This window comes from Narcine bancroftii, chromosome 4, assembly GCF_036971445.1.
Source record: "Narcine bancroftii isolate sNarBan1 chromosome 4, sNarBan1.hap1, whole genome shotgun sequence".
NCBI classification, from domain to species: domain Eukaryota; kingdom Metazoa; phylum Chordata; class Chondrichthyes; order Torpediniformes; family Narcinidae; genus Narcine; species Narcine bancroftii.
Window position 1 is genome coordinate 233,842,893 of NC_091472.1, and position 14,457 is coordinate 233,857,349.

The 14,457-nt window shown below is 44.2% G+C and overlaps 1 protein-coding gene across 13 annotated transcripts in view; it reads left to right on the forward strand.

Moving 5' to 3' along the window:
* The first annotated feature begins 5,735 nt into the window (after window positions 1–5,735).
* Window positions 5,736–14,457, forward strand: part of LOC138761720 (ras-associated and pleckstrin homology domains-containing protein 1-like) — a 285,406-nt gene continuing 276,684 nt past the window's right edge. For 8 of the 13 annotated variants that reach the window (XR_011356453.1, XM_069934330.1, XM_069934332.1 and 5 more), the window contains exon 1: window positions 5,736–5,844. The gene's annotated coding sequence lies outside the window, so the exon portion shown is untranslated. The remainder of the gene's footprint in view (window positions 5,845–14,457) is intronic. The other 5 variants (XR_011356454.1, XM_069934348.1, XM_069934350.1 and 2 more) reach the window with 3 other exon arrangements.

Consider the following 14,457-nt stretch of genomic DNA (forward strand, 5'->3'; position numbering starts at 1 on the left):
TCTACCTGGCTTTGCATGTAGGTGAGGCTCTTCTGATTTGATGTCTGTGACATCCTAACCAAGATCACAGGGCTCAACTTCCCAGTCGACCCAGAGCTCACATTTCCAGAGGTTTGTCTTCTGGGAAACTACCACGATTGGTAGATCACTAACAAATTCTCAAATCAAATTCACAGAAATTGCCTGATGTGTGGCCAGAAAATGCATAGCAGTAACATAGAAGTCTGACTCCCATGTAGTCATGGATGGATGGTCTTTGGAGATGAATAGCTGCATTCCACTTGAAAAGGTCACATACAATCTCAGGAAAACCTTCCTAAAAGTCTGGCAGCCTTATTTAGAGCATGTAGGTAAAGGTTCCATTATTTTTATGTAATTCTACATTTAGAATGCAACATACATGAAATTTTTTAACTTGGTCTACAATGACCATCATTTTTTAATGATGGTCTACCAGTGCCCCTCACAGAACTTGTGACCTCGGTTTACAAGATCATTGCTCTAACCTCTGAGCTATCAGAAGCTTGGTGAGGTACCTCACTGGCACCAATATAGGGTTACAATAGCTACTGGCTAGGCAGTCGACCTCTGTGAAGATTTTAACACTGTGGCATTGTGTTATCCATATGCTTTACTGTACACATTGACAATGGGATGCTTTTTTTGTGTTTCTTTTTCTTCATTCTTTCTCTGTTTAATAGGACTTATATTTGGTGTGATTGTTGATTGTTAAATATATTTAAATTATAAATAAAATATTACAAAAATAAGTGTGTGTGAAGAAGAGAAAATATTAAGTGGGATAAGGGATATAAAATGCAAATTTAGGAGGAAGGTGAGAGAGGTTGAGGGATCAGATTCATGGAAGAGGGTGTGAGCAAGGGTTAGTGTGCTCCTGCCTGAGTGCCTGATGATCTGTGTGTTTGTTCAACCTGTCTAGCAGAATTGGTTCTCCAATTTCTTTGGACCTCTTTGCCATTGGATCAAGACCTCAATACCATGTATTAACTGGTGTGTTGCTCAGTCTACATTAAAGGTGCAAAGGCACCCTGGACCCCAAGAAACTTGTGATGGAGATGTAAACAGATTTTCAAGACCTCTCATCCACAGATCATTTGTCATTTGAATAGTTTGATTATAGTATTAGTTCATTATTGTACAAGATGACCTATAATATCTACAAAATTAACCCTTCATTTTTGACTGGATAGATAGACAAATTATGTTGAATTGGGAAAGGAGGAGGAGAGTGGAATTCACTGGTGTTAAGAATGTTGGAAGACTATTCAAGAATAATTTACAAGATACAAATTTTTTAATGATGGTTGTTTAATCTCAAATTGCTGGACTAACTTCAATGAGGATCTGGGTGTCATTGGAAAGACCAGCATTTATTGCCTATCCCTGATTGCCTTTGAGAAAGGAGTGGTAGTTGTTGCTTTGAAAGGGAAGTACAGTTTCTTTGCAGGTAGTGAACCTGAATCACATCTTCAGTGATCCAGGTTCAATCTGGAGTTTTCTGTGTGGAGTTTCTCTCCATACCTGTTTGGGTCTCCCCACCCACCCCGGAATTCTTACCCCCCACCTCCCAACGATTTGCAAAGATCGAACATACAAGTATTTGGATAGCCAGGGACTGATTACAGATAGTCAATATGGCTTTGTGTGTGGTAGGTCATGTTTAACCAATCATATAGAGTTTTTCGAGGAGGTTACCATGAAAGTCGATGAAGGAAAGGCTATGGAGGTCTTTTGTGAGGCCTTTGACAAGGTCCCACATGGAAGGTTAGTCCGGAAGGTTTGGATACTCGGTATTCATGGTGAGGTAATAAACTGGATTAAATATTGGCTATATGGGAGAAGCCATCTAGATCAGTGATTTGGATGATAATGTGGTAAATTGGATCAGCAAGTTGGAGGATTTTGGACAACAAGGAGGGCTTTCAAAGCTTGTAGAGGGATCTGGACCAGATGGAAAAATAAGATGAAAATGGCAGATGGAATTTAATGCAGACAAGTGTGAGGTGTTGCATTTTGGAAGGACAAACAAAGGTAGGACCTTAATCTATTGACTGCTTTGTGTATTGAGGAGTTGTAAATGGAATTAAATATTGTGTGTAGTTAGTTGACATCAATTTGAAGAAAGTGGTTAAATAATCAAAATATTAAGAGAAGAATTGCCCCCCCCGCCCCTGCCCATTGCTATATTTGTTATATAAAATCATTGATAACCAGCAAATCAGCTGAGTGTGATGATGAATTCCGATAGCCACTATTTCTCCTTTCTCTTTGAACTTGAATAACACATTTGCTTGATTTCACATTTCTGGGTTAATAATTGACTACCTGTTATGCATTCCAGTTTATTTTAAATATTGTTATCATTCATTCAACAGAAGATGACATAATTGGCAAATCACAAGGTTAACATTTATGACAGCTTCTTTCTGTAGATTACTAAGACATATCAGTTTCTGACAATGAATCTGGGTGTCTTTGGGAAAGTCAGACCTTAATGGTTTTAATAGTTCTTGGAACCTCTCCTACCTGCTATTTCTGATGCTGGGTGAGTGTATCTTCCCTATTCATGGCCATAACTATTACAGCATATTTCTGTTCAGTTCTGGTCACCTCATTACAGGAAGGATGTGGAAATTTTGGAGAGGATGCAGAAGAGATTTAACAGGATGTTACCTGGATTGGAGAACATGTCTTCTGAGGCAAGGTCAACTCTTAGGAGTGAAGGAGGATGAGGCCAACAAGATAATGAGAGGCATAGATAGGGTGGATAGACAGAACCTTTTTCCTAGAGTGACAGTAGCAAGTACCAGAGGTCATTGTACAAAGTGAGGGGAGGAAATGTTCTGGGGAGACATCAGAGGTAAGTTTTTTTTAAAAAAACACTGAGTAGTGGGTGCCTGAAATGCATTGCTAGGGGGGATGGTGGGGGTTGGTACAATAGGGATATTTCAAAGCCTCTTTGACAGGCCCATGGATGCAAGAAAAAGAGAGGGTTTAGGGGTGTGAGGTAGGGAAGGTTTAGATTGTTTAGGTTTGTATAGGTCAGCACAATATTGTGAGTCAAAGGGCCTGTCCTGTGCTGGAATTTTTTATTGGAAGAGGTTACATCTCAACAACTGGCTTCACTAAGTCCATGTTTCTGATCTTTGGCTATTTAGAAGGTGACCAGACAAATTCCCATTCCAATGCATTCAGGCAAGAAGCAGCCCTCTTTTCCCTCTTTTGTATTCCCCTCTTTTGCATCCACATTCTGTACAGCGTCTGTATCTGACAATCACAATTCATGACTGCCTACCACAAATAGGGTTTTCTTTGTCTGAATCTCAACCATCTCTCTCTCTCTCTCTCTCTTTCCACACCTGCCTGACCCACTGTTCTTCCAGCAGTTTCTTCCCCACACCCTGTTCCCCCCAACACTTAGTTACATTTTAACTATGGCTTCTGACAATGCGAAAGTTCTCCATGATGTTGCCAGACTGGAGGGCTTGAGCGATAAGTAGTATTGTGAACTAACAAATTTTGTTATGAACTAAGAAAAGAACAGCAATAGAAAATTCACCAGATAATGATAAATTCAAAATAATAATTTTTATTAAACTGTTAATAACATAACATTTCTTACTTAATTCTAACTTAATTCCCACTATGTGTTTGTCAAAATACAAACCATTACAGTTTCAGCTTGCCTAAAAAGTCAGTTTTAAACTTCAGCATCAAACATCTTGTTTTGCTTGAAGATTTTAAAATCACAGTTCAAAAGTAATTATGAAGCACTTTTAAAAATCATGTCTTCAGAACTCTTTAAACACAAGAGTCTTTTGATGAGTTGTCTTTGAGAGATATTCTTCACATGAGTGTTTTCACTAGTTTCCCTCTATCTTGTTAGGGTTACAGAACTGTAATATTCACAATGATTTCTTTCTTATCAAGAGATAAGCGGTTTAACTTACTTTAAAGCCACTTATTTTGAGTTAATACATAGAACAACATTTCCCTCTCTCTCCAGCAACTACTGTTTTACCCCAGTGTCTTTCACAGGATGGTCAATCTCTCCAGTGTGGTTTCAAAATGTCTTCTCTCTGCCTTCAGTTATATGTTTCTCTGAAATCATGTGACATGACATCACCATTATTTCAGTTGCATTTCTCCAAAATACAAATCATATCCTTTTGCCTTCCTTCAAATTATCACTTCACATCCATAAAAACATCTGACCTCACCTCTGTCCAAGACATTTAACTGATTATGACACTGTAAAGTCTGAGCACGTCACTCAAAGAAGAACTTACTTAGTTGCACAGCTGCCAGCAGAAAGCTGGGTACACCTCCATTGACCTAGAATCAATTAAGATCCACTTCAGTTCTATTATGGTCTAGTTCTTCCAGACTTTGCAGCTCTGAAATGAAATCTCTCTCTGAATGCAATGGTGTCTTGGTAAATGTGATGTGACCTGTGTGTGATCTTGTCCACCATAACTAACTAATACAAATCCATTACAGAAGTTAAAGAGGTTTTTCAAATCATGAAGGATGGTGGAGAAAGTGAATGTTCGCAGTCTTTTTCCTTGTGAGACGATTTTAGAACTAGAGGGTATAGGTTTAAGGTGAGATAGGAGAGATTCAAGAATGCTAACTTGGATGTCATGGACCAGTTGAGCATTAGAGAATGGCTTTTCTTCTTAATGGTCAAAAGATGTTGAGAATCAGAATTTGTGAAATTTGTTGTTTTGTGACATTACAGGTGCAAAAATTGACATTGTGTGGTTCATTGACCTTTCAGAAATTTGATGGCAGAGGGGAAGAAGCTATTTTTGTGCCACTGGGTGTTTGTCTTCAGGCTCTCGTACCTCCTTCCTGATGGTAGCTGCGGGGAGAGGGCATGACTTGGGTGGTGAGGGTCCTTGACGATGGAGGCTCCTTTCTGAAAATACCATCTCTTGTGGTGAAAACACCACCTCATGGGGCAGCACAGTGATTAGCGGAATGCCTTTACAGTGCCAGTGATTAGGGGCTGGGTTTGAATCCCGCGCTGTCTGTAAGGAGTTTACACGTTCTCCCTATGGCAGTGTGGGTGTTCCCCAGAGACTCTGGTTTCCTCCCACCCTTCAATCGGGTGTAATTGGGCGGAACGGGCTCGTAGACTGAAATAGTGTGTCTAAATTGAAAAACATTGTAAATGCCCTTCATGGGGTGAAGACTGATGCCCGTGATGGCCTGGCTGAGACAGAGTTTTTTTTCTTGCTCAATGCATTGACTCCACCATCCCAGACAGAGATGCAGCCAGTCAGAATGCCCTCCACGGTACACCTGTAGAAATTTCCAAGTCTTTGGACACCGACTAAATCTCCTCATAAAATGTAGCCGCCTGCCAGCTTTCTTCTTGATTGCATTGACTCTGGTAATTGCCTGCCAAGAATAGACCAGCCGCCTCATCTGCGGTTCCAACTTCGCCACCGCTCATCAGAACCACATCCTTCCGTGTCTTTGCATCCTCTCTCGGTTCAACCACAATGTCCCAACGCGTGCCGCTTGGTCTGGTGCATGCGATGTCAACTCTTGCGACCACTCCTCTTCAAGCTTGCCTTTGTGATGCTGATCATCTGCACCTCGCTGAGGTGTTCCCCGGCCGGGGCAGCGCCGTCCCTCCCACCCTGGTGATGCCCATTTAAGGGCGGGGCCGGAGGGGGGGGCGTGGCGGCGGCGGCCGGGCGGGGGCGCGCGCTGGCGGCAGTGGGGTGGAAGACCGGAAGTGCCGCCACACAATAAGCCGCAACGGCCGGAGCGCGCTGCGAGCTCGCGGTGGTGAGAGCAGGCGGACAGACGGTGAGTGAAGGGGGCGGTGGGGATGTGGCAGGGCCTTCGGCCAACGAAAGGGTCCGTCCCGGCAGCCGAGGGACGGAGACCTCATTCCTTCCCATGCCCTTACCCGGCCACGGCGGCAGAGATTTACCGCCGCCCTTCCAAACCACCTTTGCGGCCTCTTAACGTCGGAGAAACCCCCCCATATCGGGGAAGGGCACGGGAAATTATAGCACCAACCCCCCCCCCCCCCCATCACCGGGCCACTGAGAGAGAGAGAGAGAGAGATCCTTCCCTAGGGGTACTGATGGCTGGAGGCTGAGCCTCCCTTCCCGGGTTAGACTCCGGCCGCCCCCACCCCACCTCCCTGGGTCTCTGAGGGACAGAGACTCTGGCCACCCCAACTCCTCTCTCTGGGTCACTGATAGACGGAGATTCTGTCCTTCCCCCTCCCCAGGGTCATGAGAGTCAAAGTCACTGCCTCCAAGTTGTGCAATAGAGATTACCTCGCAACCTCTTCCCTTCCTGGGTAAAGGTGGGTGAGAATTCAACTGTCTTCACCCAGGCCACGGAGAGGCAGAGAAATTTTACTAACACCCTCTCACCCCCTACCCTGCTACTGCAGGAAAGAGATTTGCCCCATTCCTTGGTTCTGAGCACTTTACAGTCGCTGAGGGAGATTTAACCCCTTCAAATTACTGAGATAAATTCTCCCACTTCCTTTCCAGTGATTTGAAGTGCAGAGATATTCCAATCAGCTGGAACATAGTCCCCTTCCTCTGTTTACTGGCTAATGATCGAGGTAGATTCCTTTCTGTTTCAGGTTTCCTACTGCTCAGGGATATAGATAGACTTCAGTCTCTCCTTGAACCACTAAGTGACAGATAGCTCTCCATCCACTCCACTCCCCACTCACAAACTGTTGTAGAATAGAGGTTTGCTCCCATTCCTGGGTTTCTGAGCACTCTCCAGTCGCTCGAGGACCAATGTTCCCCCCCCCCCCCCCCCCCCACCTTGAGGCTATTGAAAAGTGATTGACTCCCTTTCTCCACTCTCAAGGTGACTGAGGGATTGATCTCTCTTGCCAAACTCACCTCACAGGCTGCTGAGGGTCAGACATTGCTCTGCGTCCTCCTCTTGGGCTACAGAGAGTGAGTTTCCTCTGTATGCATTACATTCTTCAGCTCAGTCTACTTGGAAGGAATGACTCATCCAAGCAATAGACAACCAAGTTATCCACCCCCTTCTCTGTTACTCATTTTCAGATTTTCTTCTTCACTCTTAGAGGGTACAGAACCTGTCTCCTTTAATTTTACCTCACATTCTGCCAGAACTGAGGAGCAGAGAGTCTTCTCAAGGCAATGATGAATGAGGCTAATTCTTTAATCTACTTTGCATCCCTGAGGACATCTTTCCACACTCCTCTACTAAAAGCAATGACATGCAGCTTCTGCCTCCCTGACAAGAAGGGAGGTGTCCCAGTAGATTGGTTAAAGTCATTGTAAACTTGATAACTGCTTGCACAACTCTAAATGCAGATGGAATTGTTGGAATAACTGTGGTAGGAAATGGCATGGAGTGTGTATCTTTGGCATTTCTGGAAGTGACGGTCTTTGGTTGTGATTTGCCAGTCACAAATCAGTTGACTACAATTGTCTCAAACATCTGCAACACATCCAGAAAAAAGTTATTCATTTTCACATACGGCCCTTGGCGTCATTGCTTGAAACAAGAAACACTAATTGGCTGTGCAGTCAACTGGGGACTTGATTCTGGCAACTTCTGATCCAAGATTTTTGGCATTGTTTTCCTGTTTTGGGGGTGGGGGTGAATGATCTTTGTAATAGTTGTAACTGTATGTTGTCCTGATTGCTTAAACAATTAGAGCTATTATTCTTCCACTTATTCAGATACTGAGCTTGGATTGCTTTATCTAATGGACAGTGCATAGTTTACTTCGGAAATAGATTCATTACTGCGTGTACTCAATGTTTCTTATAATTATTTTTCATGCCAGTTTTCTCCTCACTCATTTGAAATCATAGTCTCAAACTGAGGTGTAATCCCCTGTTTTCTGGTCATGCAGCATTTTATTTTGTTGAGCTGGGAGGTGATGTTAACAAGTTAACATTTTATGTTAATTACATTTTATCCCCAGCTGATGCCCAAAAACACTCTTTATCAGCAATCATTATATACTAGTCAGGGATAAGATCGTGACTTTCTTTCTCCTCAGGTTAATAATTGTTCAGCAGGTGTGTAACATTGTATTTCTTAAACCTAAAGGCGAATGTAAATAAATTTGGCATATCTACTTAATATGTACAGTTCAATAAAGTCCTTTGTTTATTGTTGGAATGGAACTTGGCCAGATGGACATTTATTTTGATTTGAATATTTCACTGGGTTAAAGCTAATATGTCACTGATTTTAGAATTTATTACAGCGGTTCTTGCTCTTAACTTTAGGAATGGAAAAGCTCTGGAGAAGTTTGATTTGGACAATAATTTATTTTTTGCATGTCAAAAAGCAGCTATTTTTATGTTTGAGAAAATGTTTTGAAATTTTAAAGGTCAAGTTTTTCCTAGATTGTCTAAACCATCGCTTATTTAAAAAAAATCATACTAATAATTTCCTTCTCCCTAGAAATGTGACAAGTTCCACAGTACTTGGTTCTTGGGCTTGTTGTCAGAAATTCATGAGTCAACTTGGATGACAAGTGTCAATGAGATATGTAGGAGTTTTGCAGCCATTGCTACCCTGTATTTGCCTAATGTACATGTAATGACACTCCCAAACAGATGCCGGGACAATTTTTGAAATACAGTAAAACCTTTGGTATTTGGAACCTGTGGGGATTGGTAGATACCAGATATGTTTGTTTTCCCAGTTGCTTGAGACTTATTCTTAAGTGGCTAACTAATACCTTTGCATTAAGAATAAACAGTTTAAATACTATACTCTACTTACACTGACAAAACTTCACTTGCATCAATATATAAACCTTAAAGGATTTACTTTATTTTCAATCTCATTCTTTGAAAACATTTAACTGTTGGTGCATCTGCAGGTTCATCCCCCTCCATGAAGCCACTTGACAGAAAAACAATAATGTTATAGATAATTAACTCCCTCCCCCAAGTTTACAGATAAAGCCTCTGACTGGCAGGGATAAGGAAACACTTTAAGAATCACCCCAATGGTGAGTGGCATCGAACAGCTCTTCATCTTGGGCGATGCCATTGCTGTTTCACACCACCTTATTCAAACAGCTGCTGTGAGCAAAACATGGCCAAGGCACTCTGCTGGCTGAATATTTGTACCCATCTTCAAAAGTTTGTGTTACTTCAGAGAACATTTACTTTTACAATTTTAAATTTGCAAATTTTTTAATCTATTATTTTATTCTTATTAATTTTAATTTCTAAAATGTATCTTTCTTGATTTTATTTTGCTGGGTTGCTTGAATTATGGATAACAGAGGTTTTACTGTATATTTATCCACATAATTTTTTGCTGTTCAGTATATATCCTTGAATGAACCGCATTCCTTGTCCAATTCAGGCAACTGTTAAGAATGGGGTGTGGTGTCACATATCCAGATTGACTAACCATTGCAGATATTATTACAGAAGAGCATAATTATTATATAATGAACCAGAAGATCTGAAATTTTCATGGTAGCCATTGTTTTTTTATTAATGAGATCAATTTCTGATTAATTACTTAAATTATGAAAGGTCCTATTGGAATGTGAAATTATTCAGGACTCTGGTTGCTAAACAGTAACTTGATCCCAATCCTATCATACTTGATCAAGAAGAAACTCATTATTCAGTTGTCGCACTCATGCCAGTTTCTGAACCTATATTGAAGACCCAACTGCTCTGGGTGGGTCGCGTCTCCAGAATGGAGGACCATCGCCTTCCCAAGATCGTGTTCTATGGCGAGCTCTCCACTGGCCACCGAGACAGAGGTGCACCAAAGAAGAGGTACAAGGACTGCTTAAAGAAATCTCTTGGTGCCTGCCACATTGATCACCGCCATTGGGCTGATATTGCCTCCAACCATGCATCTTGGCGCCTCACAGTTCGGCGGGCAGCAACCTCCTTTGAAGAAGACCGCAGAGCCCACCTCACTGACAAAAGACAAAGGAGGAAAAATCCAACACCCAACCCACCAATTTTCCCTTGCAACCGTGCCTGCCTGTCCCGCATCGGACTTGTCAGTCACCAACAAGCCTGCAGCAGACGTGGACGTACCCCTCCATAAATCTTTGTCTGCGAAGCCAAGCCAAAGAAAGAAAGATTGTTATCATGACTGACAACAGCTAACTTGAATAAAATGAAGAACCAAAAGCAGGATAATCATGGAATATCTGTGCTATTCAGGCATTGGTGAAATTTGGCATTTGTGAAATTGTAGTTTTGATACCAGAATATCATTGCAAAATAAAAAAGACTAATTTATCCAGCATCTTTTTATTGCTTTAATTTGCTCCAAAGTAATTTTCGAGTTATAGTTACTGTTGCGAAAATGCAGTTCAACATTTGTGATAATGATTAGGCGATTTGATTTTGTTATGTTCAGTGAGGGAGAAATATTAGCTAGCACTCCAGAATTATCTAAAAATTGTTCTGTAGGATCTTTTACATGGACCTGAGAGGATAGAGAAAGTCTTGGTAACATATATCTCAGAAGTCAGCACCTTAAAGATATAACATTTCTTTGATGAAGTGTCAGTTTTAAATTTTGTGAGGAAGATTAGTACTGTAATATCCAGTTGCTGATTAAGATCTTTCCAAATATAGGAATGTTGCACATCATGATAGGGGTAGTTACAGAGATTAATCCCCCAGAGTGGGTTGTCCAGAACCTGGGGAGGGGGGCGGTATTTCATAGACTTAATGCAAAAGCAGAGATGAGAACACTACCTACAGCAGGGGTGTCAAACTCAAATTCACGGAGGGCCAAAATTAAAAACTTGGACTAAGTTGAGGGCCGAACTAAATATTTATTGAAAATTTTCAACAACATCTGCATGTTTTCTCTTCTTTCAACATATGTAATGTTAAACTTTTTCTTATTAAAATAAATGTTTAATAATAGTTTTGGATAAACTCTTTCCAGAAGCATTAACAAATGAGAAATAAAATATTCAATAAATAATATTTCTCTATAGAGGATTTGTCAAATGTTGCTAGTGTGCTGTCGAATAGTAAAATCTGAGGGCTATTGAGAATGTGGGAGAATAACATGATTCCTGAAACAATCAAATGGGTGACTGATTGTGGGCATGAACTCTAGCAGGGTTATTTGCCATGGCCTTTTTCCATTGGTACAGATATCCTTTGATTTACACACTTTTCAAGTTTTATGCCTAATGAGCTTGTATCCAGGTGCAGAACCATTTTTAACCAGGAATATATTTATCACTGTGACATGAAACAATTGGAAGATCATTTTATCCTGAGATTAAAGTTCATAATCCTTACTCAGGCCTGTGTGCGGGAGGGCGGGGTTTGCGGGCGATCGGGTTGGACAACGACAGTGCGGGGGCATCGGCTCTCGCTGCAGGGCGGCATCTCGGCGGATCAGCGGCAGCGTCACCGTGAGTCGCAGGTCGGCCTGCGGCAGGGAGGGGCAGTGGGCAACGGTCCTGGCGAGGTCAGGCCCCCCCTGAGTTTCTGCCGGACCCCCCTTGACCTGCTGAGTTTCTCCCGGACCCCCCTTGACCTGCTGAGTTTCTGCCGGACCCCCCTTGACCTGCTGAGTTTCTGCCGGACCCCCCTTGACCTGCTGAGTTTCTGCCGGACCCCCCTTGACCTGCTGAGTTTCTGCCGGACCCCCCTTGACCTGCTGAGTTTCTGCCGGACCCCCCTTGACCTGCTGAGTTTCTGCCGGACCCCCCTTGACCTGCTGAGTTTCTGCCGGACCCCCCTTGACCTGCTGAGTTTCTGCCGGACCCCCCTTGACCTGCTGAGTTTCTGCCGGACCCCCCTTGACCTGCTGAGTTTCTGCCGGACCCCCCTTGACCTGCTGAGTTTCTGCCGGACCCCCCTTGACCTGCTGAGTTTCTGCCGGACCCCCCTTGACCTGCTGAGTTTCTGCCGGACCCCCCTTGACCTGCTGAGCTTCTGCCGGACCCCCCTTGACCTGCTGAGCTTCTGCCGGACCCCCCTTGACCAGCTGAGCTTCTGCCGGACCCCCCTTGACCTGCTGAGTTTCTGCCGGACCCCCCTTGACCTGCTGAGTTTCTCCCGGACCCCCCTTGACCTGCTGAGTTTCTGCCGAACCCCCTTGACCTGCTGAGTTTCTGCCGGACCCCCTTGACCTGCTGAGTTTCTGCCGGACCCCCCTTGACCTGCTGAGTTTCTGCCGGACCCCCCTTGACCTGCTGAGTTTCTGCCGGACCCCCCTTGACCTGCTGAGTTTCTGCCGGACCCCCCTTGACCTGCTGAGTTTCTGCCGGACCCCCCTTGACCTGCTGAGTTTCTGCCGGACCCCCCTTGACCTGCTGAGTTTCTGCCGGACCCCCCTTGACCTGCTGAGTTTCTGCCGGACCCCCCTTGACCTGCTGAGTTTCTGCCGGACCCCCCTTGACCTGCTGAGTTTCTGCCGGACCCCCCTTGACCTGCTGAGTTTCTGCCGGACCCCCCTTGACCTGCTGAGTTTCTGCCGGACCCCCCTTGACCTGCTGAGTTTCTGCCGGACCCCCCTTGACCTGCTGAGTTTCTCCCGGACCTCCCTTGACCTGCTGAGTTTCTCCAGGACCCCTCCCCCTTGACCTGCTGAGTTTCTCCCGGATCCCCCTTTGACCTGCTGAGTTTCTCCCGGATCCCCCTTTGACCTGCTGAGTTTCTCCCGGATCCCCCTTTGACCTGCTGAGTTTCTCCCGGATCCCCCTTTGACCTGCTGAGTTTCTCCCGGATCCCCCTTTGACCTGCTGAGTTTCTCCCGGATCCCCCTTTGACCTGCTGAGTTTCTCCCTTCTGGTGTTTTTACGAGAACCACAGACTTTCGCTCATACATTGATGAGGGGGATCAAGGGCCAAACATCGTCAGGTACCTCTCTGCTGGATAAAGGATACGGTTTAACCCGCTGAGTTTCTCCAGTGTTGGGTTTTCACGAGATAGAGTCAAAGGGCCGAAGGGCCTGTTTCTGATCTGTAATGTTCTACGGACCCTGCTCTTCTTTCCGTGCCGGAGTCCCAGGACCTTTCCAGGGCAGTCTCCGCGCTCAGGACCGTGCTGGGATCCCGGTCAGTGGTGGAGGAGCAGGTGAGCGCGGCTAATCCCGATCCAGCCCACGCCACTCCCGAGATTGGCAGGGGGTTCCACCCTAACTGCCCGACCAGCCTCGCTCTCCACGTGTACTCCGGGCACCCGCCGCTGGTCCGGTGGAAAGGCGCAGGGCGGCCGGTGGCCAACGTCCCCATCGCCCGGCGGGGAGCCCCAATCTTCCCTCCGGCGTCCCGACTCCATCTGCAGCTCCAAGAAACGCTGTGCCACTGGGGTTCCGGGCGCTGGGAAGCGGCCTTGGCTTCCCCTGACACCGGCCAGGCCGCGCTGCGGTGGGGGGGTGTGCGGGGGGACACGACAGCGTGTTTATAAAACCACCCACCACTACTTTTCAAGGACCAGGATTTTTCTCTCTCTCTCTCACCCTGGGACACAGCGGTTACTGTGCATGCGCTATACTGGCGCGGCGGTCAGTGGGCCACCTCTAATACATTTTTGATATGATCTTGCGGGCCAAATATAATTATATCGCGGGCCAAATTTGGCCCGCGGTCCAGAGTTTGACATGTGTGACCTACAGAGTTTTGAAGGCACACAATTTTCTAGTTGCTGAATATTTTCAAGCAGAGATTAATAGACTTTTAGATATTAAGGAAATCAAGGGGTATGCAGGATTAGTCAGGAACATGGCATCAAAATACAAGACCAACAAAGATCTTGCAGAGCAAATGCAAGGGGCCAAAAGGAATAATTCTCATGTTTAACAGTGGAGCAGGCTCAGACTTTGCCAATGGATTTGTGTCGTTGGATGGTCAAGTTGGGTGATATCAGTGACAGTACGAAACAATTCGTAACTCTGTTTCAAAATGCTGCATATTTGAATTTTATAGATGAACTTTTGAACTAAATTTTACACAGAAAGGCATAATATCTGCTTTATGTTATAAAATATTGACTATAAAGATTCCTTAAAATCAAAACTGAATGATAGAATTATCTTTCTCAGAGAAGATTGGTTCAGTTCTAGGCCTTATCAATAATTCTTCTGTGTGCAGTTTGTTTCAATTTAAAGTGGTACATAGAGTACACTTTCTAAAGTTAAACTGTCTCAAATTTATCCTGATATCAATCCATTTTGTGATAAATGTAAAATTGTTGAAACCTCTTTGATACACATGTTTTGGCCATGCCCCAAATTAGGAAAATTCTGGACAGATATAGTCTAGAGAAAATTAGACATAATGTCAGGAAAATTAAGGTCATGTTTGATGGGTCCATATATGGTTTATTGCCACAATTTGAATAATTAAGGTACATGGATGCAGTAGATTGATATGCTTTGCTAGACCTCTGAAGGTTGCTGCTCAATTCCAAGGCTGCTAATACAGTCATATT